Source organism: Tyto alba, unplaced genomic scaffold, assembly GCF_018691265.1.
Source record: "Tyto alba isolate M040663 unplaced genomic scaffold, T.alba_DEE_v4.0 Super-Scaffold_39, whole genome shotgun sequence".
NCBI lineage: Eukaryota > Metazoa > Chordata > Aves > Strigiformes > Tytonidae > Tyto > Tyto alba.
The window spans coordinates 14,329,279-14,352,919 of NW_024881314.1; the positions used below are offsets into that span (position 1 = coordinate 14,329,279).

The following is a 23,641-nucleotide window of genomic DNA, read 5'->3' on the forward strand; positions in this document are numbered from 1 at the left end:
GGAGCTGCTGATTAACCTCGAAGAAGGTGGATAATCGTGAGGGACGAGTGGTTTCGGCAGGGACCGGTGGAGATGGTACAGCGCCGATAGCCGCCATAGCAGCAGCAGCTACTTTCTTTTCTGCTTGCATCTCCCTCAGGGCTTTTACGATCGTTCGCCAGACCACCCCTTGCTGTCGTGCTTTACTGCCTTTATTGCCTCCAGTGATAGTCTCGTCCCACAATAAGTCACCTACTTCGCGCCACTCCTGTTGGCTAAATATTAGTGAGGGGGCATCGTCCCTCTGCCCCTCCGCCTCTGAGGTAGAGGGGGTGGGGGGGGCATGACTGTAAAGATACTGGGGGGGGGCTGGCCTCCGGACTTTCATTATTCCCTTTAACTGTAACTGGCCCTCCTGTTGATGGTACAGGAATACGATCACTGTCAAAGAGCACAGATCCGGATGCCTCACTATCTGGGGTAATAGTGGAACTTTCCCCCCCCAACTCTGTAGTTGCTACAGCTGCAAGGTTCTTTTCAAGCTGATACCGCTTAATATTATTCACCACGTCCCGCCATGGTTTCATCATTTTCTTTGCAGCTTTATCCTCGTCTATTACCATATCCCACAAAATATCATCTAATCGTCTCCACTCCTCGACATCAAAAAGAGAATTAGGGTCCTGAAAACATCCTTTGACCCGTCCTAATGCTACTAAACCCGCGAGTGATTTTATGCAATCCACTCCCCGCTTTTCTAAAAAGCGCTGTAATAAATCCAGGGCTACCTCCTGTTCCATCTTGTCAACCTGGTGCTCCTTGATTAAGGCACCTCCGGTCCTGTGCTCCCTGGATAAGGCACAGTACCGTTACTGCCGACCCACCCCTGATTAAGGCACCGTCGGCCCTTTGCTCCCTGCTTAAGGCAAAAAAAAATACTCCCGCTGGCTTGTGCTCCCTGTTTAAGGCACTAAAAATACTCCCGCCGGCCTGTGCTCCCTGTTTAAGGCACTAAAAATACTCCCACCGGCCCGTGCTCCCTGTTAAAGGCACTAAAATATTACCCCCTTACGTTGATATGTTGCTGATGCTCCGTGACTAAGGCACCAGTTGCAGCTCTTGCCAGCAGCCCTTGCGGAGAGCGACCCTCTATCTCGGTTCAGGTCCTCGGAACGACCCGTCGGAGGCTCAGTGTCCGATCGTTCTTGATTCGGCTAGACGCTGCTGTCTCTGATGTTTCCCCGCGTTTGTTTCTGCCGCCGCTGTATGCAGCACCTTTCCACGTCAGCTTCCGTCGCCCTTCTGCGTCAGTTCCGGTGCATCCCCGCTTCCACTTCCGGGGCCACCCTGCAGTTGCCTCCAGCGCCCCCTCGCATCCGCCCCCGGGGCTGCTCAGTGTCCGCCTGTGGCGTCCCTTCGCGTCCACCCCTGTGGCTGCCGCAGTCGGCTCCTTACCACGTCAGTTCCGGAGCCTTTCTGCTTCCGTTCGCGGGGCCGCTCCGCCTCCGCTCATGGGGCTGCTCCGCCTGCGCTCTGCGGGGCCGGTCCAGCCGGCTTCTCTCTGCGTACTCTCCCTGGGCTGCCAGGACCGGTGCCTCTCCGACTCAGCTCGTGGACCCTGGACGCTGCTGTATTTGGTGTTTCTCTGGGTCCGTTCTCGAATTCCTCGGTCGTTGCTGTTTTCTCCGGGTCCGCCACTCCTTCTGTGTTATTCTTCTATGCAGGTCCCTGTTCGGGCGCCATCTTGCGGAGCCGCGGACGAACAACACGCCGAGACAGGTTCAGTGTGAAAGATAGAGCATCAATTCACCGTGTGTGTTTATTGGTCCAGGGTACATATATTTATACAGACAATGATAATTATTATGCCTACTAGTCACTAGCTGATTGGCTTAAGCTCTAAAGGTCGTATTCGCACGGTCCACCTACTTGCAGTTAGCTTACAGCACAAGCTTCTCATAATACTAAGTTTCTCATGCTACTATTTCTCATTCCTGTTGACTTGTTTTCCATACACGACAGTACCGTAATACAATTGTTTCTCAGACCACCGTTACCATAACACTAGGATTCTCAGACCACTACTCCTAATTCCCCTTAACCTGTTTTCAACACACCACGGTACACAGGGCTGAAGCATCCTTGATATTCCTCCTGTATCAGCAGCTGCGAGCAGCTGCAGGCAAACCCTAGTGAGGCTCAGCATCAGCAGCTAGAGCAGGCTCTGATCATACAATTGCTCGGTGGGCTCAGGACCCTTGTCTCTGAGCCATTCTTCAACAATTCCCCCTTTTTCTTTTGTATGAGCAGAGCCTGCGCTAACGTTCGTTCAAAGATTTTCTTAATACATGACAAGGCACAACGTAGGCATGCAGGCTTACAATCCATTGGCTAAAGGCACAGGACCCTTGTCTCTGAGCCATTCTCCAACAGGAAATAATGGGGCAGCAAGTGGAGCGTGTGAGGGCATGCAAGTCAGTGTGTGGTTGCTCTCGAGTATCAGGCCAGCTGATGCAGCGAGTGGGTAAAGCGGCTTGGGAGCCACGTGTGGGTGTGTGCCTCAGGGAGAGGTCACAGAAGGAGCTGGCTACAGGAGGCACCAGAGGGTCCTGGCCAACCACCAGAGACACCGTACGGCCTGTTTGTGTCTCTGTGCAAGCCTCTGAGGCTGAGGGACAAAGGATCCTGCCTACCAGTACACTGAACAAGCCAAACTCCTCTTGAAGTTTGCAACTTGAAGCTTCACGTTTGTCATGAGCTCCCTCAACAATCATACTGCTGCTTAGCCTCCGCTTGACCGGGTGGCTGACCCTCCCATCCTCAGGGCAGGCTCCTCTCACCCACTCCATTGGAGAGCTCTGTGCACTGTGGACAGTTCCTTTCAGGAAGCCTAACCACCCCTCCTCTCTCTTCCCTCATTCTCCTTTCTAAAGAGCTTCTCCACATCCATGGCAGCACGCCACTCATGACCAGTATCGCACCCCAGTTCTGCGAACCCTTGTCGTGGTTTAACCCCATCCAGCAACAAAGCACCATGCAGCTGCTCGCTCACTCCTCCCAGTGGGACGGGGAGCAGAGCAGGAAAAAGCTAAAACTCGTGGGTTGAGATAAGAACGGTTTAATAGCTAAAATAAAACAAAATATAAAAGTAACAACAGAAATAGTAATAAAATATACTCGTAATAATGAAAAGGAATATAACAAACAGAGAGAGAAAGAAAACCCAAGAAAAGATAATGATTCACGATGCAATTGCTCACCACCTGCGGACCAATGCCCGAGCAGCGTTCTGCCCCTCCTGGCCAACTCCCCCCCATTTATATACTGAGCATGACGTTCTGTGGTATAAAATATCCCTTTGGCTAGTTTGGGTCATCTGTCCTGGCCATGCTCCCTCCCAGCTTCTTGTGCACCTGCTTGCTGGCAGAGCATGGGAAACTGAAAAACCCTTAACTTAGGAGAAGCGTCACTTAGCAATAACAAAAACATCCGTGTCTTATCAACGTTATTCTCACACTAAATCCAAAACACAGCACTGTACCAGCTACTAGGAAGAAAGTTGACTTTATCCCAGCCAGAACCAGGACAACCCTCTAAGAGCGCACCTTTGCAGGAACTTCACACTCCTCTTTGTCTCCATGAAGTGTGAATCTGTGTTGCGAGTGGTGGATTTAGACTGCTTAAAGAACCACCACCAAAGATATCAGCAAAAGTGGTTTTATTGAGATATGATGTTGTAAATGTGGGACTTAACAAAGTTCAAAGGTAAGGTTCACTCTATTGCTTACTGAACAACGTCACCAATACAGAATCAGATTTACCAATACAAAATCATAGTGCACTGCAATACAAGGTGTGGAATAATTACTAAAATGCCCAAAATACAGCATTTTTCACACATTAAGGAAAGCTATGTAATCAAAAAAACGGCTAGGGTAAAATGCAGCTGCAGCTGGTATGCGAGGAATCCACCACATCATCTGCGATTCCCGGGAAACACTGCTTGCAAAGCAACACGGGGAGCGAAGTGGGCTGGAGAGCTTACGGTCTCTGCCTGCGATGGTACAGCAGGTATGGAGACGAGGTGGCACTACAGACCTGATAGGCTGCATACTGGCCACCCTGAGCCAACGTCCTGTCGGATTTGGATGAAATGCTGTCCTCTGTGCGAACTTTGCTCGTTATAATGTCATTATAATACCAAAACACACCTCTATCCCAAAGGCCTACCCGCCTCCAAGGTGCAACCACTCCTCTTTGAGTCTGTGCCGTGAGGTTTTGTAATCTATACCTTTAAATGTGAGGCGAGAGAATACTACTCCAATCATAATGAAGGCATTTGTGACTAGAGTCCACCTTGAAGGTAAAAAATAGTATAAAAATAGCCCGGGAAAGAGGGGAAGGTGGGGGGAAGACACCATCGTATGAACTTCTGGGACCAGTCGACGGGCCGAGCCTCTCTTTCCCTCCCCCATAGGGACGCCTTTGGGTAAGACTTCAGGACTTAGGAATCTTTCTAGAAAGTCTCTTTTCTGTTCTTATAGCCTGGCTGTATTGTTATAACTTTGTTGCATGCTTTATATATACTCTTATTTGCACGTGCTTTGCAGACAGTGTATTTATCACCGGCAATCATAAGAACCTCTGTATCTGTCATTTAAATAAACTGTACCATTTAAGTAGCTAGTGGTTTCAGTTTCTCACTGAACGCGACCAAAGAGTGGCCGTGCTAGTTCGTGAGCACGACTAGACTGAAGGTGCAGTCCACTATTAGTGTATCGGAATCGTAACAGTTCAATATACTGAACTCGACAGGACTGATAGTGGCGAATTGGTTATCACTCAGATTTTCTGCCTTAACCATTTCACGTGACAGAAAATTTGACGTAGTCGGCAGGATTGCCATGGATAAACTGCTGCAAAAATATGATTGTGCCCCTTCCCAGGTGGGGAAGGAGTGGGCCCAAAAATTCTGGAAGGATGACAAGAAAGTTGTAGAACGTATTGAAGAGTGTCGGATTGCACTAAAGCTCAGAGGTGGAAAAGGCAAGGGTGTGATTTGTGCGGTGTTAGGCGCCTGTTTGTCTTGTGCACAAAAAGAAGCTAAAGAAACCCCTGCTCCTAATCTGATTTCTGCTGTGGAGCATGCGGCTCTGAAATCAGAAAATGGATTGTTGAAATTATCATCAGTTTCTCAGAAGGAGACAGGAGAAAGACTAAGAACTCAAGTTGCTAAGCTTGTAAATGAAAATTAAAGTTTGGGAAACCGGAATGCTCGACTTGTGGGTGAAAATCTTCAACTTAAAATGCTATTGGAAAGGGTGACTGGGCTTTTAGATAAAATGCAGCCCTCAGCCCAGGTCCAGCAAATACGTAAGTTAGTGTGTTGTTCAGATTCCCGAGCCCAGAACAGTGATTTTTGGTCTAACAGTGAAGATGATGAAATAGACGAGGCAGAAGGGACTTCTATTTTGAAACCCACAGAGGCAGAAGGGACTTCTATTCTGAAATGTCCAGTCTTTCCTTTGGGAGCCCTGGTTAAAACCGAAACTGTAGTTGAGGAGGAGGAGGAGGTCCGTACCACTGTGCGTACTATTCTGTGGACCCCGACAGAGTTGGTAAAAATAAGGGAGAAATATTCAAGGCGGCCGGGAGAGTCAGCAGTCGAGTATGTGTGGCGAGTCTCCTCTGAAGGGGGAGATAGGATTATGTTGAGCGAGGAAGAGGCAGGAGACTCTTGGGGAGCCAGGAGTGTTTTTAACCACTATGCCCAGGGATCATAATTATTCCCTAACTGCTCGAGCAGCCTATTGGGCAGGTGGTATGGATCCGCGAGAAAGGGGGGAGCCATTAGAGATTAGATCTTCGGGTTACTCTGATCTGTCCGTGGCAGTACGGAAAGCAGCTTGTCTGCGAGCCATGTATGACAGAGAAGCATTTCGGAAATCCCCAATGTTAGCCCCTATCAACCCAAATCGTTTAGCCCCTCTCATCCGTGGTCTCCCTGAGTGTCTGAAGGCATTGGTTGGCAGCACTCGGGATCACATACGACACACTCGTGGTAATCGTAGACAGAGGGAGAGTTACTACGTGCCCACCTGGGATGAATATGTACAAGAAACAGACCGGTATGGGCGCCAAATGGGCTGGGCCAGCCTAACTAGTGAAAAGTCCTCCTATCACCCCCAGAGGGTTCTTGAAGTCCGAACTCATACTCAAAATCATAAATCGGAGGGACGGTTTAAGCCGGATAAGGACCGAAACGAGTTGTGGCGTAAAGCCCTAGAACTGGGAGTACCCCGACAAGTTTTGCACGGTCTCCCTACGGAGGATCTCCGTACACTGGTCCAATCTCTAATTAGAAAGAATAATTTGGCTGGGGAGAGAAATCTAACCAGAGAGTCCCCAAGCCATAAGAAAATAGTGCCTTCTGCACCAGAGAGTAACTCAATTGATTTGTCAGAGCCCCAGCCAAAAAACTCCTATCTCCGGGGAGGGCAGTGAGCCACCCTGCCCGGCGGGTACGAGCGATTTAATGTCTCTCTCTTAAAGACTCTGAACATGTTATTGCCATTCCGGTCGGACCCCGGAAAATATTGGGAAACTTTATCTTTGAGACTGGAGCCCAAACCTCTGCAATCAATAAAAAAACTGCACAACTCCTGGGTGTAAAACCCACCCGGCGCAGGGTCAACTTCACAAGAATTGATGGTGTGGTAAAAACATGCCCCACTGCAAAGATTAACCTCTGGTTGCCAGGGGAGCAGAGACTGACTAGAACAGAAGTGTTGGTGGGTGCCTCGCGTACTAACGTCCTGGGATTTGACATACTGCGTGGGCGAATGTGGAAATTCCCAGATGGAACTGTGTGGAGTTTTGCAGGACATGGAAAAGGATTAGAGACGGTGAAATCGAGTCTGTTGGAAACTTCCATACCTTTACCTCCCTCTAAAATCACTAATGTTCGGCGATATCCACTGCCTGCTGCTGCACTTGCAGGAATGGACAGGGTGGTATTAGAATTGGAAAAAAGAGGCATCATTAAAAGGACTCATTCGCCTTATAATTCACCGGTGTGGCCAGTAAAGAAGCCAACCGGACAATGGCGTTTCACAGTAGATTACCGAAAGTTAAATGCCAGTACTGCACCCCTGACTGCTGCGGTTCCGAATATTGCCGAGATTGTGACAATGATACAAGGAGCTGCCTATTCTTGGATGGCTGCCTAAGATGTTAAAGACATGGTTTTTATGATTCCCCTCCTAGAGCAGGACAAAGCACGGTTTGCATTCATGTGGAAAGGAGTCCAATATACCTTTAACCGACTTCCACAAGGATATAAACATTCCCCTACCATTGCTCACAATGCTTTGGCTAAGGTCCTGGCCGAGGTCCCTGTTTTACAGGGATGCACAGTATACCAATATGTTGATGACATCCTAATAAGGGGAGAGAACCCAGAAAGTGTAAAAGAAATGATGGAAAATATCCAAAAATCGTTACTAGATTACGGATTGGAAATTCCGGACACAAAGTGTCAGAGACCTGCACAAGAAGTTAAATTCCTAGGGGTCTGGTGGATTAAAGGAGCTGCTTCTGTCCCTCCAGATACCCTGAAACAAATTGAACATGGACAAAATCCATCCAGTGTGAAGGAGTTACATCAAGTTCTGGGAAATTTAGGTTATTGGCGTAAACACATCCCTGGCTTTTCCATCATTGCTCACCCTCTCTATAATCTGCTCAAAGAGGGAAAGTCCTGGGAATGGACTGACCAACATACTAGTGCCCTGGAACTGCTCATAAAGGAGCTAAGGTTAGTCCAACAACTTGGTCCTATACACCCAACTGACCCTGTCCATGTAGAATGGGCATGTAGTATGTAGAAATGTCCATGTAGAATGTAGAAAAGGTATGCATGAGACTCCTTGTACCCACAACTTCCTTTGTTCTTCGATAAATGAGTCTTGGAAAAGCCACCTGCTATTCCTGTGTTAATTGCGAGATCGGTGTTCCAAACTGAAATGCATCAATGCTCACTGTGTCACTCTGTTCCTTCGTGGGTTTCCAGGGAACAGATTGGATCTAGAAAAGATCTTGGTGCAATTATGGCTTAGGCCTTTAATTCATTTGGAGCCTGCACCGGACGACCGCTAGTTTGGTTAAGGAGTCAAGTGCATCTGTCACAATCTGCTGCCTTTTGGCACAACAAAGCTGTTGTCACAACAAAGCTGCAATGCCTACAGAAAGCTGTGCTGGTGTGGAAAAGTAAGGAGTGAAATTCCAGCCCAGAAGGCAGAGCTGTCCGTTCAAAGCAGAGAGTAAAAGGCCTCTCCCTTTGTTCCCCTTTGCTCCTTGCACTGGACGAGTCAAGTCCTTACTGGAGGGACTGGCAGCCCAGGGCACTTTGGGCTAGGATAGATGGTCAGTCTCAAAGGTTTTTGCTTTTGCAAAAGGGAAGGCAGCAGCCCATCCACAAGTCCTTGCTGTTGGGGAACCCAGGACACATCTCCCACCACACCAGTGGGACACACCCCGCTGCTCACTACCAATGAGCAAGCTCACTACCCTGGGCTTCAGGAGAGCTGGCTTTGGCCTCTTCAGGGATCTGCTTGGCAGAGTAACATGGGATAAAGGCCTGGAGAGAAGAGGAGCCCAAGAAAGCTGGTTGATCTTCAAGGATCACCTCCTCCAAGCTCAGGAGCGATGCACCCCGACAAAGACAAAGTCAGGTGAGAACGCCAGGAGGCCTGCATGTATGGCCAAGGAGCTCCTGGACAAGCTCAAACACAAAAATTTTTAAAGAAGTGTCGTGGTTTCAGCTCAGAGAGCAACTGAGCACCACAGAGCCGCTCGCTCCCGCTTTCCGCCCCAGCGCTGAGAAAGGAGAAAATAAGAAATGGTTTCAACAGGGGGACACGACAGGGACGGATGAATCACCCATTACCATCACAGCCAAGAGACAGGCTTCTTGGGGGAAGAAAAAAAAAAGAACGTAAGTTTAATACAGACACTAACAACAACAACACTTAACAGACAGAGTAGAGGACAGTGAGAAGCACCACCGCATCTTGAAAACACCTCCCCCCACAGCCCTCTCTTCTTCCCGGTCTCAGCTCTGCTCCCGATATCTCTACCTCCTCCCCACAGTGGTGCAGGGGGCAGGGAATGGGAGGTGCAGTCAATGCTGATGCTTCTTCCATCTCTGAAAGGTGGAACTTCTTCCCCCTGCTCCAGCGTGATCCAGCTCTCACAGGAGTCTGTCGTCCACAAACTTTCTCCAACTTGAGTCTCTCCCATGTGCTGCAGCGTTTCCCTAGCTTCTCCGGTGTGGGACACTAACTTTCTCCAACTTGAGTCTCTACCACGGGATGCTCCTGGGAGTCCCTCCCATGGGTGGCAGGGTGCGGGCTGCCCTGCCATCTCACCAGAGGATACGGTGGGGGGGTCTCTGCAGTGGTGCACCTCCCCCCCCCACCTTCTCTCCTCCGTTCCTCCACTGACTTCATATAGATGTGACAACTCTTCGTCACAAGTCCAACTCCTCCTCCCAAGTCCCCTTCTTAAATACGTTATTGCAGAGGCGCAGCTAATTGTGACAGTGGCCTTGGTGCAGCAGTGGGTCCGACTTAGAGCCGGGGGAGCTTCGAGAAGCTTCTCACGGGGGGCCACCGCTGTATCCCCCTCCCTTGCTACCAAAAACCCCACCACTCACTCAAACCCAGGACAAAAGGGAAAGAAGGAAGACCTGGGAAACTACAGGCCGTTCAGTCTCAACTCTGTGCCCGGCAGGATCATGGGGCAGAACTTCCTGAAAACTCTGCTAGGGCACGTGGAAGATAAGAAGAAGACTGGTGATGACCAACATGGCTCCACTAAGGGCAAATCGTGCCTGATGAGCTTGGTGGCCTTCAACGATGGGGTTACAGTGCTTGTGGACAAGGGAAGAGCAACTGACGTCATTCAACTGGGCTTGTGCAAAGCTTTTGACACTGTCCCACATGACAACCTTGGATCTAAATCAGAGAGACAGGGATTTGACGGGTGGACCACTCGGCGCATCAGGGATTGGCCTGATGGTCACACTCAAAGAGTTGAAGTCAAGAGCTCGATGTCCAAGTGGAGAGCAGCGATGAGCGGCGTTCCACAGGGGTGGGTGTTGAGACCAGTGCTGCTTGACATCTTTGTTGGAGACATGGACAGCGTGATTGAGTGTACCCTCAGCAAGTCTGTCAATGACATCAAGCTGTGTGGTGTGGTCAAGACGCGGGAGGGAAGGGGTGCCGTCCAGAAGACCTGGACCGGCTTGAGAGGTTGGCCTGTGCAAACCTCCTGAAGTTCAACAAAGCCAAGTGCAAGGCCCTGCACACGGATCGAGACAATACCAAGCACAAATACTGGCAAGGAGGCTCTCTCCAACCAACCCAGGAACCCGGGAGGAACCCGTCGTTTTACCAGGGGAGGAACTCTTTTGGGTACTCCTCTGGTTGGGATTGGAGAAGAGGGGAGAATGAAACATGACTCTCCTGCAAAGCTGATGCCCGCTGTCTTTAATGAGAAAGTCAAAGCCAGATGGGAAAGACGAGAGCTTAAGCAATGCAATTTGGAGGCTGAATAAAGCTCAGAAGAGCGCTGCCATCGGAAGGAAAACCTCCATGGCAGGGATGCTTCCTTTCCCGTTCCCCTCTAAGGCTCTGGCAGTCATATATCACCTAGACCCATTGCTACGGAAGGAAGGGGGCGGTATTACATGGGGAGCGTAAGGTAAAGCAGAGCAAGAGGGGCAAAGAGAGAGGCTTCCTTGGGAAGAGATGGAAGGCCAGCGCAGGCCCCTTCTTCCAGGCGGAGCGGTGGGAGCTCGGCTCCTCTGCAGACCTAGGCCGCGCTCTCAGGGCTGGCTCCGGGGATTTCCTGGAGGCTCCTGGTGCTCGGCCACAGGCAGGCAACCCACGGGCTTCAGCACAAGAGATTGCCCCGTCCCAGGGCCCCGCAGAGCCCGCGTCCCAGACCGGACCACCCGAAGCCCCCCAGCCCCAGGGAGCCCCCAGAAGCGATGGGCACACTGCCAGCACTGAGAGAGCTCCCCACAGCAGCCGACGCGGTGGACCCCACGGCTGTGCTCTGGGGGAAGGAGCTGAGGATTGGGCCCGGCAGCGTCACCATCACTGGCGAGGGCTGGATCGCAACGCTGGAGTCGGCGCACCGGATGACGCATGGCTCGTTGCAGCTGTTAGCAAGCGGGGTTGGGCCGCAGGCGGTTGGCAGGCACGGGCTGTAGCACGACATGTCTCGCGAAGGGAGGCCACCCTGCAAGACCGGGAGGGAGCAGGGGGCATTAGCTGCTGGGCCCTTTCAGACCCCCAGCTTGGCTCCTCTGACAACAAACCAGTGCCTGGGTAGGGCCACATCTCCCTGGGATGTTCCTTTATGTGCCAAGAGTGACCAAGGCCACTCGCTGTATCGTGGATGGGGGAGGAAGCACCTGGTGAGTGATTCGACGGTACTAGACGTCCAGCCTCAGGCTTCAGCAGGACCACTGCTACAAAGGAGCCCAGCTGACTCCCTCTCAGAAGGGAACAAAGCTCTCCCTCTTCCCTCACCAGCTCACCTCCCAGAAGGGGGAAGCACAGTGTCTTTTCAAGCCTGGACCTCGTATCAGAAGGACCACGCCCAGAAGGGAAGCAGTCCCATTGACAGAAATCCTGACAGCAGGAGGAGAAGGAGTGAGTTCAGACTTACCAAGTTCACCGTGGAGAGCAAGGGAAGAGATGTGGCTAGAAGGGCCTGGAGTGGCACAGGCTTTTTATATGGTGAACCAGCGCCTCAGGAGACCTGAGACATCCCTTCTTTGTGAAGCACGTTGACAAACACCAATTTGAGGCTTGCAAAGCACAGCCGAGAGATGAATAACTTGTCTCTTTCATCTGAAAGGCCTGGCCTGCGTTTCCCTATTGGGTGAGAGCACAGAGATTCAATGAGATGCTGGCTTCTCAAAGCAACGGTCATTTGAGGTCCCATGCCAGTTCTGAGGAAAGGGCTTCAGTAGCCCCGGGCCCTGTGTGTGGCTTGTGCACATCCTTGCTGGGGAACGTGACTACCAATCTCAGTCAGTCCTTCAGCTGTGGAGCACTGCTGATGAAGGCCGCTCACATGGGTCTCCTGTTGAAGGGCTGAGGCTGACCCTGAGAAACACAAGGCCTCGCAGGGCCACGGAAGGGCTCAGCAATCAGCCAAGCCCGGCTGGATGCCTGTCTGGCCAAGGGAGACGGAAGGGAGAGGACTCAGATCCCCAGAGGTGGTTGGAAAACGAAGGCCAAAGAAGGACTCTCTGTGAGGTGGAGAGAACTGCCACTGTGTGAAGGGATGGGGGCACTGGGAACGTGCCTACAGGGGCCAGTAGCTCTGTGGTAGCCTCAAGGAACAGGAAAAAGGAAAAAGAAAGGAAAAGGAAAACAAAAAGGAAAAGAAAACCAAAGGGAAAAAAGAACAAGAAAAAGTGGAAAAAGATAAAAAGGAAAAGGAGAAAGGGAAAAAGAAACAGGTGCTGTTCCATAGAAATCTGTCAATTCTCATTCTCAGAATTCTCATTCTCAAAGTGGGTAGTCAGCCCCAGGGGTGCAAGGTCAAAATGTCTGAGGAGTAAGCTCACAGGCATTTGACTGAGGGTGCTTTTGGCTTTAGGTTGCCTTGCCAGCCCTGGGAAGGACATGTCCTCTTGTGGCTGCAGTTCGAGGCAGAAGGCATCTTGTGGAGCAAGGATGGGCAGGCGCTGTCCGCTTCCTGCCCTCCGGTGTTACCACATGCCTGCTGTGGTAGGTGGATACATGTGCCCTCTCCCGCTTCCCCAGTTTTTCTCGGATGCAGCAAATGCCAGGCTCCTCGTGCGGTAGAGGAATGCCTCCCCACCCTTCCCGCATCCAGCCGCAGGAGCACAATGGCAGACCAAGGAGGAGAGCAGCCCAGCGATGACGCCCACTGCCTGATGTAGCGGAGCTATTATGGGCTGTGTCATGCTCCTGTGTGGTGGCAAAGGAGTCTATGTGAGGAGCAGATTGTCTGTCCTGGCATCTGATCCTCTCTGCACAACCTCTCAATTGCCACAAGGCAGAGCAGAGAGGGAGGAGCAGCAACGCTGTACTCAACTTCCCTCCATACCCACCACGGCCCTTGGCATTTTCTGGTGCTTGTCACTATTTTGAGCGCTCATCCATTAGTGCACTGGCCAGGAGCGGAACAGCCACAAGGCAGGTCGTCCCATTTGGGCAGTTTCCCTCGAGGCTGGGTCCTGCTGGCCACTTCCCCTGTGGAGATTGCTGTGAGCAACATGTTCCCCTTCTGTGGGGCTGGGCCATGTCTCAACGGGCCACATCTCAGGGCTCTGGGGGCCAGAAGAGATAGGCAACCACTTCCGTCCTCTTCAGTTGATGGCACGCTGGGGGTCGACTTCCTCTCAAGTTCCCCAGGGAGCCTCAGAGCCCTCAGGAGGGAGAGTCACTGCCTGCTTTGCCAGTGCACTTCCCGTTGCATAGGGAAGAGGCACGGGTGGCTGCCTCCCACCCTGGTAGCCTACTGACTCCTGGGACCTGTTTCTGCATGTACAGCAACCTCAGTCCGGTGGTCTGTCACACCCATCTGCCAAAAAAGCAGGCTCCCAGGCCGCGGACACATAGGGGCAACAACTTTCCTCGCGTTGATCCGTGCTCCCAGAAATGTCTGGCGGTGGGAACATCAGGGCATATCTGTGCTGTTCTCCCTTGGCTACTGCTTCACCAAGGAGCATGACAGGATTTCAAGGAGTCACCAAGTGGTCGGGCAAGACTCTAGCAGCCGTGACAACACTGTACAAAAAACTGCATTTCTGCAGGGATGCGGACACAAGGTTGCACGTAGGGCCCTCTGGACACCGGAACTCATTTCCTCCAGAGCCCCTGATGCCCGTGCATGCATGATCCGTACCAAGGTGGATCCAAGGTCTCTCATAGCGCCTCAGCACTTTTTGGTGAGGCACGGGTGGCTCCGAGGTGGTCTGCCGGTGTGACCTTGCAATTAAATGGCTCTGAATGTGCCAATTTATCCCTGAGCCAAGGAAAACAAGCCAGACCCTCTGCATCAGTGACCTGAACAAGCCACGCGGCAACGATGCACAGATGAGTGTTGTTTGGGAAGATTGTGCTGAAGCAAGCACGTCCACTCTCTGTCAGGCATGAGTCAGCAGGCTCCTTCATCACACTCCAGGGCTGTTGCTTCTCCTCAGGAGAGTAATGAGCAAAGTCCTGGCAGGCAAGGCAAGGGCTGTGCAGTTCCCCAAAAAAGACACTCTGGCCTTTCCTGACTGAAGACAACAGCTGAACTGCTGGGCTCCCTTTACAAGTCTGGAAAGCGTGTGCACCACCGAGGCCCGAGGGGAGCAGAGATCTGCCTCCGAGTAGCCTGATCTACTCCAGCACTAGCCTCGGTGTCCCCACCCCTGCACACAACAGGGTTTCTCTCCAGACCGCAGGAGGGCCTTGTCTGACCATCACCTTTGAATCACCCCAGGGACGTGAGTCTCCTCCGTTCTTTGTCCCTCAGCAGAACAGCCATCCCGCAGAGGCTTGGCTGGGCTCCGAGCCACTCCACAGGCGGCAGGCACTGCTGTTGCTCAGGGTCAGCCTCAGCCCGTGCAAGAGACACTTGTCTGAGTGGCCTTCAGGCGTGCTCCACAGGCAAAGTCCTATGTCAGCGGTGGCCATGTTCCCCAGGAAGGTCAGGACAAGTACAATGCCTACTTGTGGCCTGAATCTGCTGCAAGGCTTCACCGGTAACTAGACTGAGACCTTAAACGAGCGTGGGTCTGGGCAATAAACATAATTGCTATTAGCAAAACCACGTCAGTCCTACCCAGGATGAAAAAGGAGCCAAGCATCTCAGGCAAAGAAGGCACGCCTGTCATCTCCCAGCAGAGCTCTGAGAAGCCAAAATTGCTGTTTCTCAGCCTGCTTCGTGTTTGTGTCATTCTTCAGCTCCCCCGGGGCTCTGGGCCACGGTATAAAAGTGTGCCCAACTCCCAGCTCCTCTACCGTCTCCTCGCGCCTTCCTCTGCTCTGTGAAGTTGGTAAGTGTCAGTTCATTTTGCCCCGTGTCTCCTCAGTTGGCAAGACAGTTTTCGTGGGAGAGGGCTGCATGCATTTGTCCTCCCTTGTCCTCGGAGAATGGTCTAGGGTGTGAAACAGGGCATCGGTTGGTTTCTCTGCAAGCCGTGGTTCCTTCCGAGGCTCGTGGCACGTATGGCCAGCACTCTCTTAACCAACGACTGGGCACTTCCTCCACCATCCGCAGTTCAGCAATGCTCCTTTTGCATTATTGGCATGACGAGAAGCTTCCTCAGGGGAGTAAGTGCCACCACAGACGTCTTGTTCCATAGTGGCTGCTGTCTTCAGGAACCCTGTTGCGTTTCACTCAGACATGTGCCCTCCTGTGTGGATGAGTGGATGAGAGGAGCCTGACCTGACAAGACCCGGGGTCTTGAGGGTGGGGGCGGGGAGAAGGAGACCTATTTGTCTGAGTGAACAAATTGATGCTGGTACGAGGGCTGATGATCGGGGAGTACACAGCCCGATGCCGGGAAGAGGGAGCCTCTTGGTCTGCAGTAGAAAATCTTTCCCTGACTAAGTCCACGGCATCAAGGCTATGCTTAAGCCGTCTGGAAAACCTGGCATCCATTTCCTCATACCGGGATGGGGCTTACAGAGGACTCTCTCTGGGGCGCCTTCCCTACCAAATTGTGAAGGCTGAGCAGAAGGGTTGCTGTGAAATATCCTCGCAGCTTGCAGACGTACCCTTGGTAACAGAGCAACCAACCGGAGGTAGCTGAGTACCTCCATGGGGCAAGCATGCCTGGGTGTGCCAAGGCCGGCTGATATATAGGCCGTGAAGGAGCTCGGCTTGGACAGGGGGACCTTCCTTGCGTTTGCATGGAGCCTCTCGGATCACCCTTCAATTACAAGCAAATACCCAGCACAGGCCCACAAAAATGCATGGAAAGGCCCTCTCTGCAGACACTGGAGGTCCATCAACTCTTGGGCCATGCCACTGCTTCCGCCTTTGAGAACATTTACCAAGCGTGGCCCTGCATTTCATGGAGGCATTGCAAGTAACTCAGGCCAGGTTCAACCAGGTCCCTGTGGATGAGACACGCCAGGCAGGTGAGAGAAGAGGTCTTCAGATACGGCAGGGTGTGACCAGGCAGCAAGGGGTTCAGGGCGACGGAGAGGAGGGTGCCTCATGGTGTTCTGCCAAAAGCATGGCAGGGCAGGATTGCAGGCCCTCCTGCTGGACACAGCTTTCTTGACTCGTGTCCCATGCCAAAATCACTCTCTGCTGAGCTCCTAGGCACTGGTTTGTTGTCAGAGGAGCCAAGCTGGGGGTCTGAAAGGGCCCAGCAGCTAATGCCCCCTGCTCCCTCCCGGTCTTGCAGGGTAGCCTCCCTCCGTGAGACATGTCGTGCTACAGCCCGTGCCTGCCAACCGCCTGCGGCTCAACCCCGCTTGCTAACAGCTGCAACGAGCCGTGCGTCATCCGGTGCGCCGATTCCAGCGTTACGATCCAGCCCTCGCCAGTGATGGTGACGCTGCCGGGCCCAATCCTCAGTTCCTTCCCTCAGAGCACAGCCGTGGGGTCCACCGCGTCGGCTGCCGTGGGGAGCTCTCTCAGTGCTGGCAGTGTGCCCATCGCTTCTGGGGGCTCCCTGGGGCTGGGAGGCTTCGGGTGGTCCGGTCTGGGCCGCGGGCTCTGCGGGGCCCTGGGACGGGGCAATCTCTTGTGCTGAAGCCCGTGGGTTGCCTGCCTGTGGCCGAGCTCCAGGAGGCTCCAGGAAAGCCCCGGAGCCAGCCCCGAGAGCGCAGCCTTGGTCTGCAGAGGAACCGAGCTCCCACCGCTCCGCCTGGAGGAAGGGGCCTGCGCTGGCCTTCCGTCTCTTCCCAAGGAAGCCTCTCTCTTTGCCCCTCTTGCTCTGCTTTACCTTACGCTCCCCATGTAATACCGCCACCTTCCTTCCATAGCAATGGGTCTAGGTGATACATGACTGCCAGAGCCTTGGAGGGGAACTGGAAAAGAAGCATCCCTGCCGTGGAGATTTTCCTTCCGATGGCAGTGCTCTTCTGAGCTTTATTCAGCCTTCAAATTGCATTGCTTAAGCTCTCGTCTTTTCCATCTGGCTTTGACTTTCTCATTAAAGACAGCAGGCATCAGCTTTGCAGGAGAGTCATGTTTCATTCTCCCCTCTTCTCCAATCCCAACCAGCTGAGTACCCAAAAGAGTTCCTCCCCTGGTGAAATGACAGTTCCTCCTAGGTTCCTGTGTTGGTTGGAGAGATCGTCCTCCCCTTTCGCCTCTGGCCTCCCACAGCAATGAAGACAAGGCCAGTCTAGTGTGAGAGCTCTTGTGGAAGGAGCCCCATTACTCACCGGCAAGCCTCAGAAGACACAGAACACAGTAAGAATGGAGCCCAAATTTTGTGTTGCATGTCCCTGTGGTGCACTGATGACAGCAGGGACTGAACAGACTGATGGATTAGTGAGAGGCATTATTAACAAGAGAGCATACACAGCTCCCTTGTCGAGGACCAGAATTAACCAGGCGGAGGAGAAAGAGAGGCTCCCATGGCCCTGCCACTGATGTCCATCCCACAGTGCACAATCCCATACCCAGATTTCTGTGATCCACCAGGGGCAGCAAGCCTGGCCTCTGCACCATTTCCCTGAGGTCAAGGTCTGCCCTTCACGGCTCAGAGCGGTCTGGGCTCAGGGGACCAGTGCAGTAGTTTACACTCTCTGCAGCTCTGGCAGGTAAAAGGAGGAGTTGTGTTCATTGGGGATGGTGCCCCTCTGCTCCCTCTTCATTCCTGACTGTGTAGCTGTGCTGGGAGAGAAGCAGCCTGTGATGCGACCCTGGGTGAGCACCAGGGGGAACAGCACAGAGATGCCACGGCCGAGCCTGAGGCACATGCTCTGTCCTGGTGAAATTTCCAGCAGTCGGTCAAGTGTGAGTGACTCCTGTCCATATGAGCTTGTGATATCCTTCCAGAATGTGAGGGGAATGTGGCTGGCGATGAATTAATCTCAAAGTCAGGCTCAAGTTCTTTGGAGGCACTGAGCCCCTCTGGGGTCACTCTCCCGTGTTCTTTCCTGGGAAGGAGTGTGGAGCTCTGCTGTTCAGACATTTTCTCTTTCCAAAAGTTCCCCGGAGCTCGGTCCAGCTGTCAGGAGAGCGGACCAGTCCCAGAAGGCTAAAGGTGAAGTTTGGCTCCTTCTCTCCCATGGCAAACAGTACAAGAAGGTGTAGGCATCTTGAGCAGGAGCAGGGGCAGGAGCAGCAGGAGCAAGAGCAGCAGGAGCAGGGGCAGTGGCAGCACCAGTGGCAGCAGTGGCAGGAACAGCAGCAGTGTGCTGACAAGGTGGACGAGTGGTGAAGGCGATGGACTGCTAATCCATTGTGCTCTGCACGCGTGGGTTTGAATCCCATCCTTGTCGGTCAGCCCAACAGCGGTTGGTCAAAATTTCCAAGCGTGAGCAGCTTGATGTGTGTTCCCAAGTAAGCCTCTATTTTGACATGAGACTTGTCCAAAAAGAACTTGTAAGCTTTTGAAGTGGCTCGGGACACACATCAACCTCTTCTGTCTCCATATAGGCAAGAGGAACAAGAAGGCAGAGAAGGACGATCCCTAGGAAGATGGTAGAGCAAAATCGTCCTGGAATTACTTTCCAAACCTAGTGTCATGCTTTAAACCTGGCCGCCAGCTGAGCACCACGCAGCCGCTCACTTACCCCGCCCTGTCCCGGGGAACGGGGGTGAGGATTGAAGGGTTAAAAGTAAGGAGGCTTTTAGGTTTAAGAACTGATAATAATATTAATGATAATATCAATAATAAGAAGTACAAGCATGTAATGACACCTTCCACTACATCACATTGCCAAAAGCCTCATTCCGGCCTGCCCTTGAACACTTCCAGGGAGGGGGCAGCCACAGCTTCTCTGGACAACCTGTTCCAGTGCCTCACCACGCTCACAATAATGAAATTCTTCCTTATCTAAATCTACCTTCTTTCAGTTTAAAACCACTACTCCTCGTCCTATCCCTACAATTCCTGATAAAGCGTTCCCTCCCTATCTTTCCTGTGGGCCCCTTTTAAGTACTATAAGGTCTTCTGTGAGCTTTCTTTTCTCCAGGCTGGACAAGCCCAACTCTCTCAGCCTGTCCTCATAAGGGAGGTGCTCCAGTCCCCTGATCATCTTCGTGGCCTCCTCTGGACCCGCTCGAGCAGATCCCTGTCCTTCTTCTATGGGGGGACCCCAGAGCTGGGCACAGCACTGCAGGTGGGGACTCACAAGAGCAGAGTAGAGGGGGAGAATCACCTCCCTCCACCTGATGGCCACAATTCTCTTGATGCAGCCCAGGATACGGTTGGTTTTATAGGCTGTGAGTGCACATTGCTGGCGCACAGTCAAGTTGTTTTCCATTCACTAATGCTCCCAAGTCCTTCTCCGCAGGGCTGTTCTGAAACCACTCCTCGCCCAGCCAGTATTTGTGCTTGGTATTGCCTCGATCCGTGTGCAGGACCTTGCACTTGGCTTTGTTGAACTTCAGGAGGTTTGCACAGGCCAACCTCTCAAGCCGGTCCAGGTCTTCTGGATGGCACCCCTTCCCTCCTGCGTCTTGACCACACCACACAGCTTGATGTCATTGACAGACTTGCTGAGGGTACACTCAATCACGCTGTCCATGTCTCCAACAAAGATGTCAAGCAGCACTGGTCTCAACACCCACCCCTGTGGAACGCCGCTCATCGCTGCTCTCCACTTGGACATCGAGCTCTTGACCTCAACTCTTTGAGTGTGACCATCAGGCCAATCCCTGATGCGCCGAGTGGTCCACCCGTCAAATCCCTGTCTCTCTGATTTAGAGCCAAGGATGTCATGTGGGACAGTGTCAAAAGCTTTGCACAAGCCCAGTTGAATGACGTCAGTTGCTCTTCCCTTGTCCACAAGCACTGTAACCCCATCGTTGAAGGCCACCAAGCTCGACAGGCACGATTTGCCCTTAGTGGAGCCATGTTGGCCATCACCAGTCTTCTTCTTATCTTCCACGTGCCCTAGCAGAGTTTTCAGGAAGTTCTGCCCCATGATCCTGCCGGGCACAGAGTTGAGACTGAACGGCCTGTAGTTTCCCAGGTCTTCCTTCTTTCCCTTTTGTCCTGGGTTTGAGTGAGTGGTGGGGTTTTTGGTAGCAAGGGAGGGGGATACAGCGGTGGCCCCATGTGAGAAGCTTCTCGAAGCTCCCCCGGCTCTAAGTCGGACCCACCGCTGCACCAAGGCCACTGTCACAATTAGCTGCGCCTCTGCAATAACGTATTTAAGAAGGGGACTTGGGAGGAGGAGTTGGACTTGTGACGAAGAGTTGTCACATCTATATGAAGTCAGTGGAGGAACGGAGGAGAAAAGGTGGGGGGGGAGGTGCACCACTGCAGAGACCCCCCCCCCCGTATCCTCTGGTGAGATGGCAGGGCAGCCCGCACCCTGCCACCCATGTGAGGGACTCCCAGGAGCATCCCGTGGTAGAGACTCAAGTTGGAGAAAGTTAGTGTCCCACACCGGAGAAGCTAGGGAAACGCTGCAGCCCGTGGGAGAGACTCAAGTTGGAGAAAGTTTGTGGACGACAGACTCCTGTGAGGGGTGGATCACGCTGGAGCAGGGGGAAGAAGTTCCACCTTTCAGAGATGGAAGAAGCATCAGCATTGACTGCACCTCCCATTCCCTGCCCCCTGCACCGCTGTGGGGAGGAGGTACAGATATTGGGAGCAGAGCTGAGACCGGAAAAATAGAGGGCTGTGGGGGGAGGTGTTTTCAAGATGCGGTGGTGCTTCTCACTGTCCTCTACTCTGTCTGTTAAGTGTTGTTGTTGTTAGTGTCTGTATTAAACTTACGTTCTTTTTTTTTTCTTCCCACAAGAAGCCTGTCTCTTGCCTGTGACAGTAATGGGTGATTCATCCGTCCCTGTCGTGTCCCCCTGTTGAAGCCACTTCTTATTTTCTTCTTTCTCAGCGCTGGGGCGGAAAGCGGGAGCGAGCGGCTCTGTGGTGCTCAGTTGCTCTCTGAGCTGAAACCACGACACTTCTTTAAAAATTTTTGTGTTTGAGCTTGTCCAGGAGCTCCTTGGCCATACATGCAGGCCTCCTGGCGTTCTCACCTGACTTTGTCTTTGTCGGGGTGCATCGCTCCTGAGCTTGGAGGAGGTGATCCTTGAAGATCAACCAGCTTTCTTGGGCTCCTCTTCTCTCCAGGCCTTTATCCCATGTTACTCTGCCAAGCAGATCCCTGAAGAGGCCAAAGCCAGCTCTCCTGAAGCCCAGGGTAGTGAGCTTGCTCATTGGTAGTGAGCAGCGGGGTGTGTCCCACTGGTGTGGTGGGAGATGTGTCCTGGGTTCCCCAACAGCAAGGACTTGTGGATGGGCTGCTGCCTTCCCTTTTGCAAAAGCAAAAACCTTTGAGACTGACCATCTATCCTAGCCCAAAGTGCCCTGGGCTGCCAGTCCCTCCAGTAAGGACTTGACTCGTCCAGTGCAAGGAGCAAAGGGGAACAAAGGGAGAGGCCTTTTACTCTCTGCTTTGAACGGACAGCTCTGCCTTCTGGGCTGGAATTTCACTCCTTACTTTTCCACACCAGCACAGCTTTCTGTAGGCATTGCAGCTTTGTTGTGACAACAGCTTTGTTGTGCCAAAAGGCAGCAGATTGTGACAGATGCACTTGACTCCTTAACCAAACTAGCGGTCGTCCGGTGCAGGCTCCAAATGAATTAAAGGCCTAAGCCATAATTGCACCAAGATCTTTTCTAGATCCAATCTGTTCCCTGGAAACCCACGAAGGAACAGAGTGACACAGTGAGCATTGATGCATTTCAGTTTGGAACACCGATCACGCAATTAACACAGGAATAGCAGGTGGCTTTTCCAAGACTCATTTATCGAAGAACAAAGGAAGTTGTGGGTACAAGGAGTCTCATGCATACCTTTTCTACATTCTACATGGACATTTCTACATTCTACATGCCCATTCTACATGGACAGGGTCAGTTGGGTGTATAGGACCAAGTTGTTGGACTAACCTTAGCTCCTTTATGAGCAGTCAGTTCCAGGACACTAGTATGTTGGTCAGTCCATTCCCTGGACTTTCCCTCTTTGAGCAGATTATAGAGAGGGTGAGCAATGATGGAAAAGCCAGGGATGTGTTTACGCCAATAACCTAAATTTCCCAGAACTTGATGTAACTCCTTCACACTGGATGGATTTTGTCCATGTTCAATTTGTTTCAGGGTATCTGGAGGGACAGAAGCAGCTCCTTTAATCCACCAGACCCCTAGGAATTTAACTTCTTGTGCAGGTCTCTGACACTTTGTGTCCGGGATTTCCAATCCGTAATCTAGTAACGATTTTTGGATATTTTCCATCATTTCTTTTACACTTTCTGGGTTCTCTCCCCTTATTAGGATGTCATCAACATATCGGTATACTATGCATCCCTGTAAAACAGGGACCTCGGCCAGGACCTTAGCCAAAGCATTGTGAGCAATGGTAGGGGAATGTTTATATCCTTGTGGAAGTCGGTTAAAGGTATATTGGACTCCTTTCCACGTGAATGCAAACCGTGCTTTGTCCTGCTCTAGGAGGGGAATCATAAAAAACACGTCTTTAACATCTTAGGCAGCCATCCAAGAATAGGCAGCTCCTTGTATCATTGTCACAATCTCGGCAATATTCGGAACCGCAGCAGTCAGGGGTGCAGTACTGGCATTTAACTTTCGGTAATCTACTGTGAAACGCCATTGTCCGGTTGGCTTCTTTACTGGCCACACCGGTGAATTATAAGGCGAATGAGTCCTTTTAATGATGCCTCTTTTTTCCAATTCTAATACCACCCTGTCCATTCCTGCAAGTGCAGCAGCAGGCAGTGGATATCGCCGAACATTAGTGATTTTAGAGGGAGGTAAAGGTATGGAAGTTTCCAACAGACTCGATTTCACCGTCTCTAATCCTTTTCCATGTCCTGCAAAACTCCACACAGTTCCATCTGGGAATTTCCACATTCGCCCACGCAGTATGTCAAATCCCAGGACGTTAGTACGCGAGGCACCCACCAACACTTCTGTTCTAGTCAGTCTCTGCTCCCCTGGCAACCAGAGGTTAATCTTTGCAGTGGGGCATGTTTTTACCACACCATCAATTCTTGTGAAGTTGACCCTGCGCCGGGTGGGTTTTACACCCAGGAGTTGTGCAGTTTTTTTATTGATTGCAGAGGTTTGGGCTCCAGTCTCAAAGATAAAGTTTCCCAATATTTTCCGGGGTCCGACCGGAATGGCAATAACATGTTCAGAGTCTTTAAGAGAGAGACATTAAATCGCTCGTACCCGCCGGGCAGGGTGGCTCACTGCCCTCCCCGGAGATAGGAGTTTTTTGGCTGGGGCTCTGACAAATCAATTGAGTTACTCTCTGGTGCAGAAGGCACTATTTTCTTATGGCTTGGGGACTCTCTGGTTAGATTTCTCTCCCCAGCCAAATTATTCTTTCTAATTAGAGATTGGACCAGTGTACGGAGATCCTCCGTAGGGAGACCATGCAAAACTTGTCGGGGT

General features: G+C 52.0%; 1 non-coding gene across 1 annotated transcript; it reads left to right on the plus strand.

The window, feature by feature from the left end:
• Positions 1-18,406: 18,406 nt before the first annotated feature.
• On the plus strand, positions 18,407-18,488 carry TRNAS-GCU. Its single transcript has one exon. It is a non-coding gene; the product is annotated as a tRNA-Ser (tRNA).
• Positions 18,489-23,641: the final 5,153 nt, after the last annotated feature.